The sequence below is a fragment of the Aythya ferina genome (assembly GCF_964211825.1).
Source record: "Aythya ferina genome assembly, chromosome: 1".
Classification (NCBI taxonomy): domain Eukaryota; kingdom Metazoa; phylum Chordata; class Aves; order Anseriformes; family Anatidae; genus Aythya; species Aythya ferina.
In genome coordinates, this window is record NC_140296.1 from 53,798,205 (window position 1) to 53,821,363 (window position 23,159).

At 37.3% G+C, this 23,159-nt stretch overlaps 1 protein-coding gene across 1 annotated transcript in view; it reads left to right on the plus strand.

Moving 5' to 3' along the window:
- The window catches only part of GPC6 (glypican 6), a gene marked incomplete at its 5' end in the record, with an annotated part of 825,666 nt that overhangs the window by 610,971 nt on the left and 191,536 nt on the right, over positions 1 to 23,159 (plus strand). The gene's annotated exons all lie outside the window — the stretch shown is intronic.

Below are 23,159 nucleotides of genomic sequence, written 5' to 3' on the forward strand. Positions count from 1 at the left end.
TGGAAAACATGGCATAAAGCTCTTTTAATATAACTAAAGAAAGCAAACATTGTTTTCTACTCTTGGAAAGACAAAATATGAGCAGTCTTATTTTGCTAATTTCAAACCCCACTGACCAATGTGACACTGAAAGCACGACTCTGACTCACACATGGATTTTCAGTTTACTCATCACAGAAGTAGAAGATGGATAGGGAGAAGAAAACAGGATGAGAAAATGAATTAGAGTATGCAAAATGACAAACAGTATTAGGTGTGCTATAAAAATAGCATAAGCAGAAATGCAAATAACAATAATAAACAAGTGGTGCAAATTGACATGCATTCTCAGTCCCTTGTACTTGTTAAAGGAGCTGTCACAGGAAGCAACACTGTATGGAGGGGTACCTGTGGCATTACTGGTGTGAAAGGAGGAGTCAGTTCATCATCAGAAAGCTAAATATTAACCGATGGGAAAGCAATGCTGACCTATTAAACGTATAATGAAAACTACTTTCACTTTGATGATAAAGAGAAAGCTGAATTGTGACTAATTCTAATCAAAGAAAATGTAGGCTTTTAGAAATATATAGATATCTATAAATTAAAACAAGCAACAGAGTTTTTATTAAGGTAAGCACCTGTCCAAATCAAAAACTGGAATGTAAAATTTCATGTCTTAAGAGAAGATTTTCTTTTCTGGTACTTTGAATTCAGTGAGAGAGCTGGGCAGGGTAAGTATTGTTTTAAAGTGTGGAAATGCTTACTGATTCAGACTTTCAAAGTCTTTGATGTGAAGCCCTTGTCTTCATCAATGTCTCTCACATTTTGATCGTTCCTGCTCTCAGAGAAGCAAAACTCCATAAAAGCTTGTATATTTTGTTAAAATATGGTGCTAATTTATTAAATACCATGTAAAACACTAATCACTTCCTAAAGGAAAGCAGACTGCTATGCAATTTTCCCCTCAGGTCAGTGATGACAAGGCAGTATAAAGCACTAATACATCAAGACATGTTTTCTCTTTCTTCTACCTATACAACTTTCCCTGTACAAATTGATAGAAGAAGGAATAGAGAAGGTGAGATAGACATTTTCCTGTGTTTGGAAAAGGTATTCTGTTTTATCCCATTTTGTGAGACCTTTGACAGCTTTTCTGAGGATGAGGGTCCTTAGTCCTTCCTTTATAAAAGATTGAAATGCAGCAAGTTGTCTCTGCCTCTGACAGCTGTCAGAGGCTTTCTAATAACACATGCAATTCCCTTAGTACTAAACACAACAAAACTTCTACTCACTGAATTAAAACGAACGGCAGCACTTTACAGCACCACTGAGCTATGAAAGATTGGAAAGCATGCATGAGCAGTTTTTATTCCTGTTCCAATGTTAGGAACCATGCACTAGGCAAAGAAATAATAATTTTGTGCACTAACAGTCCCTGCGTAGGCAGGAATCCCAAATGTTAGTGCATATTCATACACAACAAGATAAGTTTGCTTAGCTTAAAATCTGTGTATTGCAAGGACGTTTTGGCAAAAGTTAGTATTGGGAAAAAACTCTCAGATGTGTTTGTTACTAACCAAGCAAATAGTATAATTTAGACTACATATTCTAGTATTGTTTTGTAGTTACTCTAATTGTCCAGCAACAACTAAAATCTACAAGTGAGGAGGAGCAGTGGAAAGTAAATGGGCTCTCTGACAACAGGATGTGTTAACATGTTCCACCTAGTTTATAACTGCAAAAGTCAGAACTGAAGTCACATTTATATAGCACTAATAAATCTTACATTCACTTTTAAAGCTAGGGAGAGTAGGACAACTTCCCCTAAACATCTGGTGCTTTCCAAGATTTTATAGACTGTGAAAATTGGTAAGAGGTTAAACAGCTGCAGCAGCATGACACACGGTTTATTATATTTTTCCTTTTTGTGTCACCTTAAGATCTGTGTCTTTTTTGTGTAACATTTCACTACAGGGGTTTTGTATTTTGTTTTCATTATTGCATAATAAAAGCCAAATGTAACACATCCTGTTCAAGCAGAATTCCTATGAATATCAGAATTTTGCATGACAAAAACAACAGAGTCATTAATAACTACATTATAATTACAAAACCATAATGATTAAATGCTTCTTCCAGGTACCTATAAAATATTTAAGAGATAAATCAGCCACACCAACTTCAAAAAATGTGTATTTTGAGAAAGCTTGCTTTTGATGTTTTGCCTCTTAGTTACCTCTCATAATGTCCTTTGCATCAGTCTCAGGCAAAGTTAGCAAAGGAAAGGTAAAAAGGATGAGTAGAGGAACTGCACTGCTAAGGAAGGAGATTGCCTCAGGGGAGGAGCTGACTGATTCAGTGGAATGGGGAAAAGAAGATTTTCTAGGTCCCATGTCCCAACAGATACAGTCAAAATTATACTTCTTTCCATGGAGCAATAGCAATTAACAGTGGTAAGGATCAAGGACCCCACCATTTTTTCCATCATGGAAACACAGAAGAGACAATGCTGAAGTTATTCCTACTTACAAAGATTTGAAAACTATCTATCTTCGGGAATTACATTCAATTTTAGTAACACTGTTACTCATCTTTCTTTAGCAACCCTTTATTTCAGTCCCCATTTCCATCTTGAGATTCTTTCAACTGCTCTTTGTCTCAGGCAGGCATGTCAGCCAAGGAACTAGCTCCCCTTAGTGGGCACGACAGTTTTCCTTGGTGCCCTCATTCAGCTTCAGAAGCAACACCTGCAGAAAGATGGTTTTCATGTAGGAACCTGCACCTCTTATTCTGATCATTGACTCAGGATGGCAAAATGGCTATAACCTATTTTCTTTCTGTAGGATTTCTTTCTCAGCCAGCAGTAGGTTTAACTTTCTTCTATCTTGAGACAAAAATGTAGATGAGACTAAATCTAAGTGAGACTGTGAGTCAAATATGATACCCCTATATTCAGATCAGAAAAATAGTAAAAATAAAGATACTTGCTTTAATCATGCCAATGATTGTACTTGGGTTTATTTTGTAGACATCTAAAATAAATCATAAATGCTCTGATACTGCATTTAGTAACAGTCTACAGTAATGTCGTGCCTGTTTAGATCATGTTTGCTTTGCTGCAATCTATGGAGGTTTGTCACTTTGTCACTACATGACTATTAATAGCAGCAGAAATTACAAGTTCAGTTTGTGTTTGTTTGTTTGTTTGTTTGTTTTTATTTATGTATTTATTTATTGGTTGGTGTTTTTTCTAAGAACCACTGAACAGTAAATCAGTCATGTCTTGACTTTTCTCCTGTGTTTTAGTAGAAGGGAGACTGGAGTAAACACTTCAGGAGTTGTGTAGTAACAGAAATGTCCAAGTGGCTGTGGATCTGATTTCTTAAGGCACAGCTCAGGACCACATCCTTGTCTGTGAAAAAAAGCCAAGGGGATCCTGCACTAGTCCATGGTCACAACTGAATAGCAAGCTGTTTTGCTAGTAGTATATTCAATATTTGATAAGTTTTGTAGTGTAGCAAGGCAGATCCCTCTGTGATGTTCCCCAACTATAGTTTTCAAGGCCAGCAAAGCTAGCATCCAGGCTCAGAGAGCCAGAGCCATCTCTTACTGCCAGCATCCTGCTATCCAGCATCCACAGAAAATCATACCTTCAAGGTTTCAGCAAAAGCTTCTCCTGCCAGTCTTGAAGTTATTTCACTTACTGTCTGTGCAGCAGCTCTGAACTACTAATAAACTTTTTCATTGCTGTGCTTTAAAAATCTTTTTTTTTCCTCCCCATGAGTATGACTCAGACACTTACCTTAGGAGACCTCTTGAGATAGAGCATACCATGCAATCTCCATTATAGCAACTCAATCATTTTAAGTAAAACACCCCATCAAAACCTTAACTACTTACTCTTAATGAAAGCTTTAGAGTGATGAAAATATGCAATCAGTTTTATTTACTGCTTACAAAAGCCCTCAGGACTGTGTGTTTTCTCTGTTCCGTGTGCAAGCACAAGGATAAATATTTTCCTATTAAAGCTTCAAAAGACCACCCAGATCTGTTTCCTGTTACTAGCTTATTATGAGAATAACTGTGCTCTTCAAGAATCACATTGGTTCATGAAAAAAAAAAAAAAATAGGAAAAATTCCTGCTCCTACTTGAGGATAGTAAGTAAGAGCTAAAAAAAGGATTTTATCAACTCTGGTTACCTGGCACTTGAATTTCTTCCCTCTGCCACCCTCAGCTGTAATCACTGTATGAAAGTATGCTGTGACATTTATTATATGTTAGCTTCTCTCAAGAACTCAGGGAGGAAAAAAAAAAACTGAGATCATTCCCTCCATGGAGAAGCACTGCAGAAGATTCCTGGTGTGCCATTTCTCCAAATTCAGAGTTTCTGGTAGAATTTTTTGCATTTTAACTTGATGGAGAGTGAGTACTTGCAAACAAAAAATAAAATTTCATATGAAAACTGATCACATTCACAGTTAGGGCAGCCTACAAATCAAAATGTATAAAGACTAATGTCCTGATTTTAGCTAGGATAGAGTTCATTTTCTTCCTTGTAGCTGGTACAGTGCTGTGTTTGGGATTTAGGATGAGAATAATGCTGCTAACACACCAATGTTTTAGTTGTAGCAGAGCAGTGTTTACAGAGCCAAGAACTTTTCTGCTTCTTATGCTGTCCTGCCAGCAAGGAGGCTGGGAATGCACAAAGAGCTGGGAGGAGGCACAGCCAGGACAGCTGGCACAGTCTGGCCAGAGGGATATCCAATACCGTATGGTGCCATGATGAACAATAAAACTGAGACTGCTGCTCAGGGTGTGCACCACTTGTTTTGTATATTCCTTTATCATTATTGCTATTACTATTACTATTATTATTATTTTCCCTTCCTTTTCTGTCCTATTAAACTGTCTTTATCTCAACCCATGATTTTTTAGGTTTTTTTTTTTAAGATTCTTTCCTCCATCCCACTGGCAGGGGGAAGGTATGGTTGAAGCAAATGGCTGTGCCGTGTTTAGCTGCCAGGTTAAAGCACAACATCTTATTTTCAGTTAATCATTCAGGATCAAATCATCCTTTCTTGCTTTCTTCCTGAATTAAGAAATTTCTTAGAGAAAGTCTAGTGCCTCCAGAGATGGAGAAATAATATTTTCTTTAAGCCTCCTCTCTTTGTACACTATAGCAGTTATTATTTTACACTGATCACTATTCCCTTATTTGAAGTGGCAATGTTTGTTGGATAGCTGTAAAGGTTCTGGAGTGCAATCCTGATTATCAATGACAAAAAAAATGGTATCTGTAGTTTCAATTTTTTTTCTCCACTTAGCTTATCTTTCCCAAAAGAAGGGAAAATTGGTAGAATACTGTGTTGTGTGTTGCAACTGCAAATGCAGTTGCTCAAAAAGTTAAGAACTAGACTTGTGGACATAAACCTAATGTTCTTTATGGAAAATAAATAAATAAATAAAATAAAAAGTATACTTTGAGCCCACTTGCCAGCACAATGTATTGACAGTCCCACTAAAAGGAATTTGCAGAGTTAACATAAAACAGTTATAACAGCTCAGGATAAAAAAAAATGTAGTTAAACAAAACAATGAGTCCAACTTGAAGAACTAGAAGATATCTAATTAAAATATTACAGCATTATAATTTTTAAATTCTCTAATTAGTAGCAGCCTTCACAATTTCCCCTTTGTTTTCCAGAAATACCAAATCACTGCCTATGGCCTGTGCTTGGGCAGAGCATATAGGAGCACCCCTGAAATACAGGGACTATCACTATTCACTGAGCAAAATAACAATGCATAGAAGAGGGAAACTATTTGCTTTTTCTCTGCTGCTTCTCTTTGCTCAGAAGCATAAAGTGCAACCTGGGCAAGTAATTCCTCAGATGGTAATGAATTCAACCTGAGAGAAGCTCTCTGAAGTTGCGGGACTGCCAGCAGCATGCAAATAACACTAGCACTTGCCTGCATCTTAAACTCTACTTACCCTGCTAAACCTCTGAACCTCCCCACTGGGGCAATACAATTTCTTGCAAACAGCTCACAGCATCCAGTGACTTGAATATTTGCTTTAGGATGTGTCACTGAGGAAGAAGGTTCTCTTCTGTGTTACTAAGGGGATCATCTGCTCTAGTTACAGCTTGAAGAGGGCTGGGGCTCATCTGGCTTGATCTTACTGTTTGTTGACACCACCAGCAGCTCTTCACTAGGACGATGCATCCTGGAAGGATGCTAATAGTGTCACTCAGGGGAATTCTCAAGAACTGTTAATACTGAAGAGGGGATTTAGATATCTGAAGATGCAAATGATTAGTTGAATGATAGCAGCTTCTTTGCTTAGCTTTAACTGGACTTATGGAAATGTAAATAATTATGTCACCTCTGCTAAGGACAGAAATGTGATAGCGTGTATGAAACATGTCATCTGTCATCATGCCACGTGACAGCTGCAAATACAGGATCAAATTCAGCAGTCTTGGAATTCTGTCTTTGCCATCCTTATGCAATACACCTGAATTGTGTGATTTCTGAATTTGCAGGAAAACCTTCTCAAAGTTTGAAGTGGTATTGCATGCTCAGAGTTTTCACCAGACACAATGAGGCCCTAATTCAACTACAGCATTTATGTGCTACAGCTGAAGTATCATTTGAAAATAATTATATAGATCAGAATTGTCAAAAAATAAAAAAGTCTAAAAGATTTTATAATGAAACTATAATACATAAGTGATGACTTTTTAGTTCCATTTTCAGTGCTTATCTCCAATTCCCTCATATCACTACACATCAAAGTAAAATGACAGGCTAGTATACATACACTCCATTTGGAGGTTTCAAGGAACAGCAAATTCCTGTATTTATATTCAGAAGTGCTGGGGAAGCTGTTTTGCCACTGCCCTTCAAAAGAGTCTGAATGAACACAGTGGTGTTATATGAGACCTCATTCATTAGAAAGAGGAGAATGTGTTAATTATTAATTAATTGAATATTGCATGATTCAAACATTTTATTTTGTACTTTTCCAAGTCCATACTTGTACTGTCTCAGGAGAATTCTTGCTTTCAGAAGTGTAATAAACAGTACTGCTCTTTATGTCCTAGGTTGCCATGTATATTAACAGCTCCAAAGAGTTTTTTCTTCAGTGAAGGAATTGATCTTGCAATTAAATATTCTCATGTGGGCTACATCTCTGTTTACCTGTACAGGAAACCCTCAGGCAGTTCACTGTGCCAATCTCCCTATTTCATAGGCAAGGGACCAGCTGAGAAATACTGTGCCTTATAGCTGTCTGGTTTCTCTTCTGTTATGGGGGATTTGGGGCACTCAGTCTCACTGGCATACGAAATGAGCGGGTGAATGGAGAGTACATCCAGACTCCAGCACTTGTTCTTGCTCGTGAGGTTCACTTACCAGAAACAGCTACTTCAATGTAGGTGTTTTTTTTTTTTTTTTGCAGGAATACAAAAGCAGCAGATGAATGTGTGACTTTTTTCCTCTTTCTGCAGAAGCAGAACATTTACAAAATGTTTTTTTGTTTGTTTGTTTGTTTTTTAATTGCTTTAAAGAAATATTTTAAAAGAAAAGGTCTTTCTATTCTGCTGCACAGATGACTTGTGGAACAAAATCAAGAGTCATAGTTCTGAATTTAGACTGTTTGAAGATAGTGAATGCAAGTATAATTTAGGATTTAATTAAAATACCGAACTGAGGAACCGTTTGTTGTTTCTAACTGTAGTTGGACAAACTGGAACACCATACATAAACTGCAGCTGATACCCATCTCACATATAAACATATCTGGTTAAACAGCCCATTTGTATACCTTGCTCCTTCCCTTTTCAAAGTCTGTGCTTTGTGTAAGTAGTTTTTATTACCCTTTGGCAAGTAAAGAATTTAGAAGTAACTATTTTTGCAAGAATTATGTTGGTGAATGGAACACTTTCTTTACATATTACTGATATATATTGAAGGATAAAATCTGTTTTTTCTAAACAGAAATAAACAAAAATAAGTTTAATTTAAGAAAACTAATTAAGCCCTAGAGTAAGTACATTATTTTTAACAATATAAATAAATTTATATAAATTATTAATTAATTAAATATTTTAGTTTTCCATTTGCTCTGACCAATTGATTTACCAACTATTTCAGATTTTCTAAGGTCTGTATTAGAAATAAATGTCAAATTATATTCTCCATTATTCAAATACATGTAATGTAGAGACGCAAGTAACTAAGAGCAATTTTTTTCACAGCAAGGAAACACACTACCTTACTACTGTCAGAAAACTTGGTAATATTTGAAAATGCTTTACTGTAGTTATTATACAATATTAACAAAAGATAATGGGTGCAAATCCTTGATCTTGATGATGTTAAAACAAAATGTTATTGACTTGCTTTGGGCTATTGCCTGATGAAGGTTAATTCATGAGGTATTTGGGCTTTTCCTAGTATCACTTATGTTATTTTATTCCTTGAAGATGAGTAAGATTCGATATGACATTTCTGAAAGAATGAAAACTCAATCCAGAAAGAATGTAAATGTGTAGAAAAGCTCTAGTTTTGAGTTTAGACTCTTTTAGACCCTAGTAGTCTAAATCACTAAATTTCTTTACTTTCAACTGCTTATACAACTCTTTTTTGAGCAACAAATACATGATTGTATACTGTCAAAAGCTCTGAACCTTGTTAGCAATATGGCAAAAGCTCCTCAAATATTTAATTTTGTATGGCTATCATACTAAGGACATAAATTCCCTGATGTAAACAAAATATTCTCTTTTTTTTTTTTTTTTCCTATGAATTCCCTTCTTGCAATATCCTTCCATTTCTTCTTATAAAGATTTTTATTTTTGTCCTGATGCATTAGTTAGTCAGGAAAACATACATCTTTCCTATTTTCTTTCTGCCTTACTGATGAAAAGTCTTACCAGTCAAGAAAGCTATTTTGGCCTAGAGTAATATGAAAGAGCTGGTATGGCCAAAATTCATTGAACATTTTTGCAGTGGTGAAATCTGAATGCATTCTGATGCATTTAGAAGGTAATATGAAGGTAATATGAAAAACTCAGCTCTTATATTTCTTAGTTCTCTGTGTCACCTACCCTGTAATACAGCATTCAACACCCCTTAATGTCAATTATATTGCAAGTTAACCTATGGGAGTTTAAACTCCCATGACATGCATTTTTCATTTAGCCACCAGAAGCAAATACTGAACTTTCCATGTCAGTAGTAACTCACCTTCGTAATATCACACTTCAATTTGCAGCAGCAATAAAGAGCCTTTCTATCTGTCTTGTCTTGTTAACTCTTAAAGTACATATAACCATGTATGAAAAAGTAGCAGCTTGAAAAATGAAGAATGAAATTTTGTTTCCACTGGGTATTTATTACTAACCTTAAAAGGATCAAAATTTTCAACCAAGTTTTGCAGCTTACTGTAACATTGTGAAATGAGATGAAGGTCAGTGTTCATTTTCAGTGGGTAGGTCATAACACCATCTTGCACTTAGCTCAACTGTAAGATGAGATGAAAACAATCACAAAACTGTAGTAAACAGAACAGTGCCAAAAAGTCAAGAAGTTATCCTGAAAATGAGCCAGTAAAACATACAACACTCACAACTAGCTAACTTCAATTTCATAGATGAAATGATACATAAATATCTTCCAGATTTTGCCTTTCTAATAAAACTTAGAGGATCATACCTACATTTACTTATACTCAGCATCCCTGTTTTAATACATTCGTTAAGGAAAGCTGATAAACAGGATAGAGGCTGTCTCTGCTATCAGAATGTAAGAATGACACTCGTATCTACAGTTTGTAATTTTTGTTTCATTTATACACTTGAAAGACGGATATTTATGTATTTCTCATGACAAACTTAAAATGAATATCTATGAATAATCTATGAATATTTTGTTAGTTGAAACTGCTGATATCTGCAGTGCTGGAAGCATTCCCTAAATCAGGTTTTCCTTTTCATACTACATTTTTTGGTTAGCTCCAATTTAAATGGTTCTGTTCTCTTCCTACATTTGGGGAGATTTTCTGTCACAAAAATCTTTCTCTGGGAAAGGTTTTCTCTTTTTATGAGAGATGTCTGCTCCAACCTATGCTGGCTAAAACCACATTTTGGTAATACAGAAATTCTCTATTCCAGATATTAATAACTGACATTCTCATTTCAGCAAGATGACTGCACTCAGATAAATCACTTTTGAATTATTAGAAAGTTATGAGTATTTTCATAATATTTAGTTTGTCTGTCTTCTCTATATATGATTAATTTATTCTTATAGCATCTTTTAATCTTTTATTGATATAAGTGCATATTATATTTGTGTTGTTCAAATGCAGATGCCAGAAAAATACATATAAAATCTAGTCATCTGAGTAATGCATATTTGGAAGAGTGTATATTTAAATTATTTTTAAAAATTACTAGGATGCAAAACTATGGTAATGATATGCTAACACATTTTAAGAAGCCTCTTTGACATTTCAGTTGTGATCAATCTTCTCTATGATAGTTTTATAAAACCTTAAGAAAAGTTTATTCAGGTTGAAATTGGGAGGGACAGCATCGCAGAACTTTAGGTGATGCAAATCATTTAATACTGGAAATGTGGCAATAGACAATGCATAAATTCCACTGACATTGAATGTATCTTTCAAAAAATAATTCCCTAAAGAAATTCATTTTGTCAATTTATTTGTTACTGAATGAGAAGGAAAGCAAATGCATACTTTTCTTTCTGTGAAAACACCTCAAGGCTCCCCATCTACATGTATATCCAGTTCAGGCAGAAAAAAATCTCTCAGTGCTAAAATTTGGGGAGTTTTTTCTCCCTTTACAAAAGTAGAGTTGCTGCTGAAAATCCAATGTACAAGGTAAGGGTACAGGTTTACATAGGTTTTCAAGCTTGATTCACATATATTTGAAATCTGCCAATATTAAACCCAGTTTAGTCCCAGATACACTTCAGATGAAGATACTTCTGTTCCAACTTGCCTCATTGCCATAGTTCAAGCCAAACTGGTTACTAAGCATAACCTCTAGGTAGCTACTCTTTATACAGGGAAAGAAACAATCTGGTAAACATAACTTGCACTTTTTGAAAAATAAACAATCTAAGAATGAAAAAAAAAAAAAAAAAGAAAGGTTACAAACAGTTGTTTATTTTGTTTGTTTGTTTGTTTGTTTCCCAAAGTATAATACATAGAATTGTAATTTTTATTTTCTCCTTATTTCACACTCAATACATTTGGAACTGTAACAGGCCCAAATTGTGTAAAGTGTTGTGACTTTATAGTATGGTTTAAGTGTGGCGGTACACTCCCTCTGGCCAGCCCAACTTGACCTTTAATCCTTAACCCTGCTAACACCATCAGTGGTGGCCACAATGAATGTGTCTGATCATGATAGCTGAACAGGGCTCAAGGTGGATTCAGGGGAGATAGATCCAATGGCTAACGGAGCATGCACCAACCATATGGCTGGTATGCAAATATGACTAGTAGTCAATCATCTTACCCCATGAACAGGGCACAGCCCAGAGCTCATGGAGCCTTCCTTTACTGCAGCAGGCTGAATGCCAGCATTTTCCTCTTGAGCGGGGACACCTCTCAAGGTAACCCCTTGAGGTCAAGACATTCCTTACCTGTGACAAATACTTACCTTGTTGAAACTGTGCTAATAATTTGCTAAGCATGCTGAAACTTTGTAATCTTAGCTAAGTGATATAACAGATAGGTTGTGCATATAATCATTTAGGCATAAACCATTAAGACTGGGATTACAGAATCACAGAATCACAGAATCACAGAATTTTCTAGGTTGGAAGAGACCTCAAGGTCATCGAGTCCAACCTCCAACCTAACGCTAACAGCCCTCCACTAAACCATATCCCTAAGCTCTACATCTAAACGTCTTTTGAAGACTTCCAAGGATGGTGACTCCACCACTTCCCTGGGCAGCCTGTTCCAGTGCCTCACAACCCTTTCAGTGAAGAAGTTCTTCCTAACATCTAGCCTAAAACTCCCCTGGCTCAACTTAAGCCCATTCCCCCTCGTCCTGTCACCAGGCACGTGGGAGAACAGGCCAACCCCCACCTCGCTACAGCCTCCCTTGAGGTACCTAAAAAGAGCGATAAGGTCGCCCCTGAGCCTCCTCTTCTCCAGGCTGAACAAGCCCAGCTCCCTCAGCCGCTCCTCGTAGGACTTGTTCTCCAGGCCCCTCACCAGCTTCGTCGCCCTTCTCTGCACCCGCTCAAGCACCTCGATGTCCTTCTTGTAGCGAGGGGCCCAAAACTGAACACAGTACTCGAGGTGCGGCCTCACCAGAGCTGAGTACAGGGGGACGATCACCTCCCTAGCCCTGCTGGTCACGCTGTTCCTGATACAAGCCAGGATGCCGTTGGCCTTCTTGGCCACCTGAGCACACTGCTGGCTCATATTCAGCCGACTGTCCACCATCACTCCCAGGTCCTTCTCTGCCTGGCAGCTTTCCAACCATTCCTCTCCCAGCCTGTAGCTCTGCTTGGGGTTATTGCGCCCCAGGTGCAGGACCCGGCACTTGGCCTTGTTAAACTTCATGCAGTTGACCTCAGCCCATCGGTCCAGCCTATCCAGATCCTCCTGCAGAGCTTTCCTACCCTCAAGCAGATCGACACACGCACCTAACTTGGTGTCATCTGCGAACTTACTGAGGGTGCACTCGATGCCCTCGTCCAGATCATCGATGAATAGTATCGGGTTGTATCTAGATTCCTGGGAGTTTAGACAGCAAAAGGTTATCTGTTCTGAACTTTGTGACTCAGCATGAGGATCTCCTTGACACTTTTATTCTGACCCTGTCTTCTATGCAGTAAGTGACCTTGCCATCATGAATCTTGTTAAGGCTGCATTTACCATTAGAATTTAAATCATTGTCTTATTCACAAATAAGCTTAGCTAAATTACTATTATCATTAATAAATATATTGCTGCGTCTCTCTTACAAGTGAAGTGTATAATTCCTTTAGTGACAGTAAGTGGAAGGAATGCAGCCTTTTTCAGCTGGTGCCAGTATATACAGTTTCATTGTTTGTGGGTTTCTTTCCACTTGTGCTTACCTCTTAGATGTTCAGTATTCCATATATATATGTAAAGCATATTGCATGTAGGAGTCTTGTACTATAGCTTAATCAGTGCTGTAGGTAATGTGTTTCTATTTGCAATAATTCTTTACTTATTTTTCTTAAAGCATTTTATTTAGTTGTAGCTTTCACCTCCTGGACCCTCTGAAAAGTGTTTAAATTGAAAAACATTTGCTCATTTGCTATTAATTATAATAATAAGCATTTATGAAGAAGGATAATCTCTCTCTTTTTTTTTTTTTTTTTCATTTTGAACTTGGTCACAAAATCTGTCAGGAGTCATTTCTGTTCAAATTTTGAATGCTAGTCTATAAACCTACACAGAGTTTTAGGGATCTAAGAATATCATAAAAAGTAAACATTTCTGCAAAAAGTCAGTCTTCATTTACTTTATCTGATATTTTAGTATTTTAGTAATACATGTATTATTTTATTATGATATTTTAGTATTACATGTAGTACTTTATTTGCAGATGCTACCATAACATTTTTTTTGGTTGGTTGGTTGGTTTTTTTGTTTGTTTGTTTCTTTGTTTTTGAAAAGCTGCCCCTTAGTATATCCTACATATTTGTGCTAAGTTGCTGTAAAAGAGAGAAATGACACCCAGACCTCTGATTAACCGGCTTTCAGGAGAGGCTTTTCGAGAGGAGGATGATAGATTTTCTCTATTTCTAAAATTACCTTCAGTTCAGAGTAGAACTCCAGGTAAGCTGAAAGACCTTCAACTTATAAGTATTATTCTAAGCACTGAAGATCCCTAATGCGAGCATGAAAAAATAATTAGCTTTTCACCTAGTCCTAACTGCTTTTCAGTGCTTATAGAAATCATGGAATCATAGGATGGCTTGGGTTGGAGGGGACCTTAAAGACCACCTACTTCCAACCCCCCTGCCATGGGCAGGGATGCCACCGATTAGATCAGGTTGCTCAAAGCCCCATCCAACCTGGCCTTGAACACTTCCAGGTATGGAGTATCCACAGCTTCTCTGGGCAACTTGTTCCAGTGCCTCGCCACCCTGAGTAAAGAATTTCTTCCTAATATCTACTCTAAACCTACACTTTTTTAGTTTAAAACCATTGTTACTTGTCCTATCGTTACAGTCCCTAACAAAGAGTTCCTTCTCCACTTTTGTGTAGGCCTCCTTTAAGTACTGGAAGGCCACTATAAGTACTCCCCGGAGTCTTCTCTTCTCTGGGCTAAAAAAAATGAACAACTCTCTCAGCCTGTCTTCATAGGAGCGGTGCTCCAGCCCTTTGATCATCTTCATGATCTGGACTCATTCTGTCAATGAGTTCTTCTCCCAGCCTGTGTTGTCTGTGATTGCCCCAGCCCAGGTTCAGCACCCTGCACTTGAACCTTATGAACGTCATGAGATTCGCATGGGCCCATTTCCCAAGCTTGTCGAGGTCCCTTTGTATGGCATCCCTTCCTTCTGTTGTATCAACTACTCCACTCAGCTTGTCATCTGCAAACTTGATGAGGGTACACTTGGTCCCATTGTCTATATCACTGATAAGATATTAAACAGAACCAGTTCCAAGATGTCCCAAGAGGGACATGACACATCACCAGCCTCCATCTGGACATAAAGCCATTGACCACAATTCTCCCAGTGTGGCCTTCAAGCCAATTCCTTATCCACTGAATAGTCCACCTATCAAATCCATATCTCTCCAATTGAGACATAGGGATGTTGTGTGGGACCATGTTAAAAGCCTTACAGGCAGAAATAATGGCAGATAACATTGGTCAGTCTTCCCTTGTCAACTGAGACAGTTACTCTGTCATATAAGGCCACCAGACCTCCTGGTGAGGCACAATTTGTCCTTGTTGAAGCCATGCTGGCTGGCTGTCTTGGATCACCTCCTAGTCTTTAACATTGCTTCCAGAAAGATCTGTTCCATGATCTTCCCAGGCACAGAGGTGAGGCTCACTGGTCTGTAGTTCCCCACATCCTCCTTTCCACTTTTTAAAAATGGGAGTAATGTCTCCATTCTTCCAGTCACCATGGACTTCACCTGACTGCAATGACTTTTTGAATATGATGGAGAGTGGCTAAGCAAATCCATCAGCCAGTTCCCTCAGGACCTTGGGATGCATGTCATCAGGACCCATAGACTTGTACCTGTTCAGTTTCATCAGGAGGTCTCAAACCTGCTCTTTGCTTACAGTGGGAGGAACTTTGCTCCCCCAGCCCCTGCCTAGAGGTTCAGGGACACAACACAACCAAATTCCACATTAGGATTTTGATAGGTGTGTTTTGGGTTGTGTTATTGACCCTTTATGAGCCAAAAGTTATCATAGGTCAGTCTGGAATCTTTCTGCAGCTATTTTGTCTTCTTGTTGTTTTTTACCTTTCATCCTTTATGTCCCTTGCTTCTGCTAGCTCAAGGCTACCAGTCTCCCTGTTTTCTTTAAGGTTTCCTTATTTTCTCAGCTTAAGACTACACAAGGCTACAAACCTTTCTATTTTCTTCACGGTTTCTTTGTTTTCCCTAGTTTAAGACTACACAGACATCTGGGTGGTTGAAGTCTCCCATCAGGATAAGAGTGTGTGGGAGTGATGCTTCTTGCAGCCGAAGCAAGAAGGCCTTGTCAACAACTTTTGCGCTATTTTGGTGGCACTGGTTCTAATCCGGTAGTTGGTTGGTCCAACATTGTATGGTTGTCCTTTCTTGGGTCTTGACCATTATGCATGTACTCTTTTTTTTCCAGCCACAGAGCATTGTATCTGCTGCACAGAGGCACTTTGGAGGCAAAAAGTCTCCTTCTTCTGCTCCAAGCAGAGGCATGGGTCTAGCCTCCCTTGTCTTGTGAGTTAGTCAAGGCCATCAGCTCAGGATTAGAAGCTAGCTTACCTTCCCCTTGCAAGGACTTAAGGCGGAGCTGTCACAGCCCATGTCAGCACACAATACCATACATCAATCTCTCACCTGGTTTCCTGGATACAACACTGCCTGGTGAGCTCCTCTCACAACATGGCAGCTTGCTGGAAAAGTTCATCCACCTGTGCATGCTTGCACCCATGATATCCATCTCTGCCTTCAGGCACAGATTCTTAGAATTTCCTGTGACTGAAGGTCTGGGCAGCTCTTTCCAGTCCTCAGGAGGTCTGTTTGGGTGTAGGTTGTGTCCCCCCTTTATGGGTTTAAGCCTCAGCACAGCAGTTGCAGTGGATGGGCACCATTTTTGTTTCAGCAGAAGACTGACTCCACTGTTGCTCCCAGTAGAAAAGAAAGTAGACCACCTACACCCCCCCAGTGAGCCCTGCCACGTGAACTGTCTGTATTATGCACCTTGCCCTGTTTGGTCATCCTGTTTGCTATGCTCCTGATCAGTTGTTCTCCCTAGAGATTGCCTTTGTATGTGTCAGAGTGGCTACCACTCCTCCTGGCTGATTGCCTCGGCAAGTTACTGAAATATGCCCTTTAAAATAAAAAGTAAAAATGGTATTGAATTAGTAGTTACTGGATGTGCACTCTCTGATTTTAATTACTTTATACAGAAATTCTATTGAAATTAACAGAATAAATAGCTATTAAATTGCCATAGAATTCCTTGCAGAAGAGTTGGAATTCAAGGCAAATGAGTTAGTTACAAAATGCCACTATTTTCAATGGAAACAGGGTAGCTATTGAATTTCCTTCATTTCAGTCTCAGTTCCATGGCTATTCATCTGTAAAGTGTTCTGGTTATCTATCAGATTCTTTTAATTTAAACAGATCTAGATAAGAGAGCAAATTTATTTTGTTTTATTCCTATTTGACTAGAATTTTGCTGAAGGGTGTAAAACAAGCTCTCCAAGTCCAAATCTTCATATGTGACCTCATTAAAGACAAAATTTTAGAAGTTAGTTAGTTTATGTGAATGGTAAGAGAAAAAGTACAGAGTTGTGCTACTCTGTTATATACATGTATTTTATTTATTGTTTTTATTTATCGACTGAAAGGGTATGGAAGGTGAGTAAGCATGCTCAAAGAAGCATGTTGGGAGAAAAGAAAAAAAGTAATATTAAAATACTCTTACATTAAAAAGATGTATTTAAGCAGAGGCAACAAGCTGCTGCTTGAAGAATGGCAGCTGTAGTTTGTTTATTTGGGGGAAATGAAGAAAATGGCTTCACAGACTTTAGAGAAGTGCCAAGAATATGAGTGGGCACCATGCCAATCAAAACATCTTTTTGAATACTACTATTTGAAAGAAATTATATCCAACACTCTGCAAATGTATATATCACCTTTCAGTAAGTAAGATAAACACATAGAGATAAAAAACAGGCCTTTGATTATCACATTTTTTTCTTTACTTGACCATCACCCAGCAGAACAACAGGTTTCTTCCTGCTTTTCTAATATGTAAACTAGAAATTTTTTGCAGCATTCATGGAGTTAATGTGGATGACCAATAACCTAGATCCAGCACCTGGATTAACCTAGTCTGAAAGTAAACTGGTCCTCGGCAAATCCAGATTTGAGTTTTATTGGATTCCCCTTTCACTCATGGGCATTGGTGAGATTTCTAGGCTTATCTTACAGTTATTTGTTTTAAATTAAGACAAACCATTTTCTAATTATTGCAGTGAATTGTGGGTGAATTGCTGTCATTTGGGGCACCTATAAGTATTGTGATGACCTACACATTCCTGCTCATTATTTGAACAATTAAGTTTGAATCTCATTATTAAGTGGAGGATTGTCTGACTAGTGAAAGGTAATTTTTTACCAATGCATGCCTATTCCCACAACAGCATCTTGGAGTAGGGGAGTTTGTATGGGCTGGAAATTCAGGTCACGCCAAAAAAAAAAACATTATTGCTAAGTGAGAAGTAAAGCACAGGATAAGTCACAGGGTAACAGCAAAATATTTTTACTCCAGTTATGGTTCAATTTAGTTTAGGTAATAATATCAGCTTTACATACTAATTACAATATAAAAATAGCAGCAGAGGATTGAGCCTAGGCTTTCTGTCTATAGATTTCCCCGGGCTTCCAAGTGAGTCTTGTAACTGTTGGTGATGGCCCAGTCACATCTATTGGTACCTGTGAAGCTAATTTGGATATTCCCCAAATGGATACCATCTTTCTTCATGCTGCAGTGTAGCTGGAGGCAAGGAATGGGTTAATTACCTTTTTTTTCTATAGAAAGAAATACACAGCCAGGAAGAGCTGGTGAATAAGAATCTTAATCTGTTTGATTTCCAATATGTACAATTCCTGCAGGCATAAACCTGAAAAGAGATTAATTATCACAGTTTAGGGCTTATGTACTCATAAACTGCTACTAAGACATCTCAAAATTCCCAGAATGATTCAGACGCTGCCTCTCTATTACTGACTCTCAATCTAAAAAGGCTTATTCAATTCCCAGTTTTTAAGGCCGTAATTTTTAGGTTTCAATATACATTCAGAGAAGTTATCGTGACTATCTGCAATTTCCAATAAATGTGTTGAATTGTGCCTTTAGGAAGCTCTAGCTTAAGGCAGCTGAAATTATTTGTTTCTCTGCAGGGACTCACTATGTATATAATATATGTAGTAATGAACTGTAAGAACACAGGAAGCAAACAATGCAGATCTCATGGGCTCTGAACAGCTGCTGACCAATGAAGATTGCACCCAGGCTTTGGGGTAGATGTACATTTGTCATGCTTTTACACAGAATTCTAAATGTTGCCTGAAGGTGTAACCTTCATTATTAGCTGATCTAAGTTCACGTTAGCTGATTCTGCTTCAGAAAATGAGGATGTCAGACATATGTCCCTACACTTTTTTGTGTTCCAGACCCTGTACTAGACATTTAGCAGGGCCAGAGGGTTAATCTCTAGGAAAGCCAAACCAATTTTATCTTTTTTTTTTTTTCCTTTTTTCTTCCTATTTTTATTATTTTATTTTAATGTGTTCAACTGAATTTTTTCTCTGATTTGGTTCTCCCTGTGGTCTTGAATTTTTGCCCCATGAAGGGGCAAGCTCACCACACATACCTGCCCACATGGGAGGGAATGTGTGGTAAGCTAGGAGACCTAAATAAACAATTTAACAACACTCTAGGATGTTCTGTATTCTAATTTCTTTCACTTCATTATCCTCATTTATAACAACAACAAAAAATAGATTTTGAGTTTAAAATATTTTAATCACTTTTCCTCACCACAGCAAAGGATCTAGCCAGATCCACTTCAGTTATTCATTACATTGAAGTGTCCTGTCACCTTTGACATTCAGGAGACAAAATTATACCCAAAAACTAACAGCTGATCTCCCTCTTCTTCCACGGAGACAGGGAGAGCCTGAAAGTCTCCTCCTGTGGGTTCTTGCATCTGAAGAAGAAAAGATCTGTCACTGCTGTTACTACCATCTCAGATGGGAGGGGAAATTGGGGCCAGGGCCATGTTTTCTCCTAAGCATATGGTCTGGCACAGAGTGGGAAGGTGTGATAGAAAACACTTCCAGCCCTGTGAAGGCAGTATCTGAGCAAGCTACATTTGGGAATCTCTGGCCGTAATTTCACATTTGGCACCCGTCCTGCTTAAGATGGGTAAGGCAGTGACAGCAGCCAGTTGTGCATGTTTGTACCACTGTCTCATCTGCAGTTCCCTGGTCTTGTGATCCTGCACACAGCCTTGCTGACACAGAGCACAGAAAGGCTGCCCTCCCCATATCTTTATGCCACATCTCTTTGAACAGCAGTGGAGCCTGCAGAGAGATGACTGAGACTAGAGCCATTAGGAAGTTAACCTAAAGCTGGGATAGGCTTTCTGCTGCCCTAGCTACCTGAATTAACTCATATGCCACAATGTCACCTTATGGCAGAAGGAAATAATTAAATAATTCAGGACAAGAGGAGGAATGAGGATTTTGTCTGCGTCAGTAGATTTTTAGGTGGATTTAGCAGTAACATTCCTAAGGTGAAGTATCCTGAGAGGGATGAGCTAGTCTAAGGTATGAACACTGCCAAGCAGTGAACCGTTTTCCCAACTATGTGCTCCTTATGTTTCCCTTTTCCCGATCTTCTCTCCAAGCTGAATCAGCCAAATAAGATAGTAAAAAAAATAACTATGCATGAAAAAAATTGTTTGAAATTTTCAGCCAGCTTAGTGAGCAGCATCAGCTCAAAGAATGTCCATTTCAAGTAGAAATGCAAATCATAACTTTACAAGAGAGGGCTGAGTTCACCACTGATGAAAAGGGGTCTTGTCACTTATTCCTCCATTGCTGTAAGCTCTTCTGACTGAATATTTGTCCTGACTGCCTCCTGCACTTTGATGCTGAAAGCAGGATTTTGGGATTCTGTGAACAGGACCATTGCCAAGAATGAAATAATTCCTCCACCTTTTTTTTTCCCGGGTTAGTTTTCTGGTTGATCATTTAGTTGTCTTGGCTTATTCTCTAACTGTATCAACATCCAATGTATGCTCTAGCCACTTCAAAATAAACTGTAAGTGCTCATAACCTGGAGTGAGAATGAAAGAGGGGGACCTCCCAGACTGTACTACATAGTTAAAAGCTCCAAACTGAAGCTCCACATTCAGTGTCTGTTTTCAGTTCCTCCTTACAGTTACATGCAGCACAGAGATGAAAAAACATGAATCTGCTTAAAGAAAATAAGCTGACAATTGCTTTATATACTTGCCAAATACATGAGTTTATTATTCTAGTTTTATTGTTTGGTAGATAATTCCTGGTTCATGGGCTGTCTTATACAAAGAAGGAAATTTGTTATGTATAATTTTCTACTTTTGAATTCAGATGATTTGTTCTGTTTCATACTCTACTATAAAGAAACTGTGGTTTTGTTTTATTTTAATATTCAACTAATCTTATTAAAGACTTCTCACAGTACCATACAGATTAATGTTATTTTTATGTATTTTATGTATACTGCATCCTCCTATATGCAATGAACCAAAATATTTTATAGATTCAAATATGTTTATGAACTAGAAATAATAAAGAGGTAAGGAGAAGAGCAATCAAAATGGTGGAAAAGAACAAAAACAGATGCTTTCTAATGTGATTTTGAATAGTGAGCTGCTGAGCAATGATATGTAAGAAAACTGAGAGAAGGTTCCAGGTTCCAGAATGAGTAATCGTAACAAAATAAAATAAATTAATTAATTAACTAATTAATTAATTAAAGAAAATGGACAAAGAAAAATATATTAGACCAAAAGAGTAATGAAATATAAAGCACAAAGTCTGGGTAGTACCTTGCAGTAAATGTGTCAGACTGTTACAAAAGGCCAGCTTTAATCTGGATTCTGAAATTAATGCTATATTTAATTTATTGTACATCATTGTATGTATAAGAAAACATGAGTATTTATGAATACACTTCAGAAAGTTTTGAGAAAGACTACTTCATCCCATCTGAGAATTCTGAGTATCATGTTAAGAACCCCTGTCTTGCCTTGTGGCTTGTTTTTGTTTGTTTTTTGCTGTTGTTATTTTGTTCTTTTTCTTTTTTGGAGGTGTTTTTATAAGGAAAACAGAATCGCAATAGCAGGTTTGGGTAATCAGCACTGACAATAAAATTGAGGAAATGCTTTGCTAAAGGAGCTGAAGATGAAAACTATCATCAGATACATTTTAAAAAAAAAAAAAAAAAAAAAAGTTATAATTTAGGAAGTGTCCTCCATCTTCCAGATTAAGAGTATTTCAGATGATGAAATGTTATTTCCTCATAGCTGTGTTTTAAATAAATTGGTTGGTTTTTCTATAGATATTAGCAAGAGCTAGAACAAAATGATGAGTATGTGCACATAAGGAAATATCATTTTTGATAAAACTTATACAAGGACAATAAAATATAATTTGTCAAAGGACAAAACATGCAATCTTGAGTCATTACAATAACCATCTCTTAAGCAGGAAATGGAGATTTCTCACGTTCTATGGAAGTGACCTAGACTATATTGGGACTACATACTTCTACTGTTAGCATATTATCCCTTTACATAATAAAGCCATGGTTTCAGCTTGATTTTAATAGGAAATTTCAATGCATTAAGGTTTCATTGAGCTACATTTTATCTTTAAAAGCTTTCAGTGTTGCTGGTATGTTGCTACAGCCTTTTAAATATCAGTAATATTATGTTACATTAACTACAGTGAACTTAACAAATAGATATTTTAGTTAACAGTGTTCTATCTCCTAAATAAACATGAGGTTTTCTGTTACCAGAATGTTCAACACTAGCACATTTCTGAGATAAGTGTGAGCACATGAGGAGGACTGTAATTACAGCAATTATGGAAAAGTAATTTACTGGTTATATAAACTGAACAGCTTTGAAAGAGAGTGGATCAACCATAAAAAGAAGTTCAATATTGAAAATAAATATTTTGGGATCTGTGAAATAGTTTTTTTGTGGATAAGCAAACTGTAAACATTTTGCCTAAAGTGCATATATTTTCATTTTGGAGGTCCTTATAAATATAAGTTTGTGTTTTATAATTAAAAAAAAAAAAAGGCAGAAATGTTGGAATTAGAGAGATATATGCAAATCTGTCATTGCCCATCTGGTATATACTTAGGGCTTACTAAAGAAACAAATAAATATAGCTAAATTTACATGTCTTTGGAGGGAAAAAAAAATACATTTTGAAATAGGTAAAACAATTATTTATTTAAAGGAAAGTTGGGAATTCATATGTTAATGCGAGAGCATCCAAAGAAGAATTTGTATATCTAAAGACAAGTTTGATCCAAATCCATCTCCCAAAATGTAAACAAAGATTTACATTACATTTAGGTGGCTCAGAAATCAAATCTACATATAAACAGTTATGTTCCAGCCCAGTAAGATTCAACCTTAAGATTTCAATGTTTGGTAAAAAGAATACCTGGGGTTTGCCAGCTATTTTTAAATACACTGCAAAATGGGATTAAGCAAGTTCATGTATCCCATATAAAATTCCTAAAGTGGTTTGTGTCTTCACCAAATGGAGTACACAAATTTTCAAGAGTACATAAACAGAAGAACAAGTGCTGTGTTCTAGCTGAGATTTTTATCATATCAG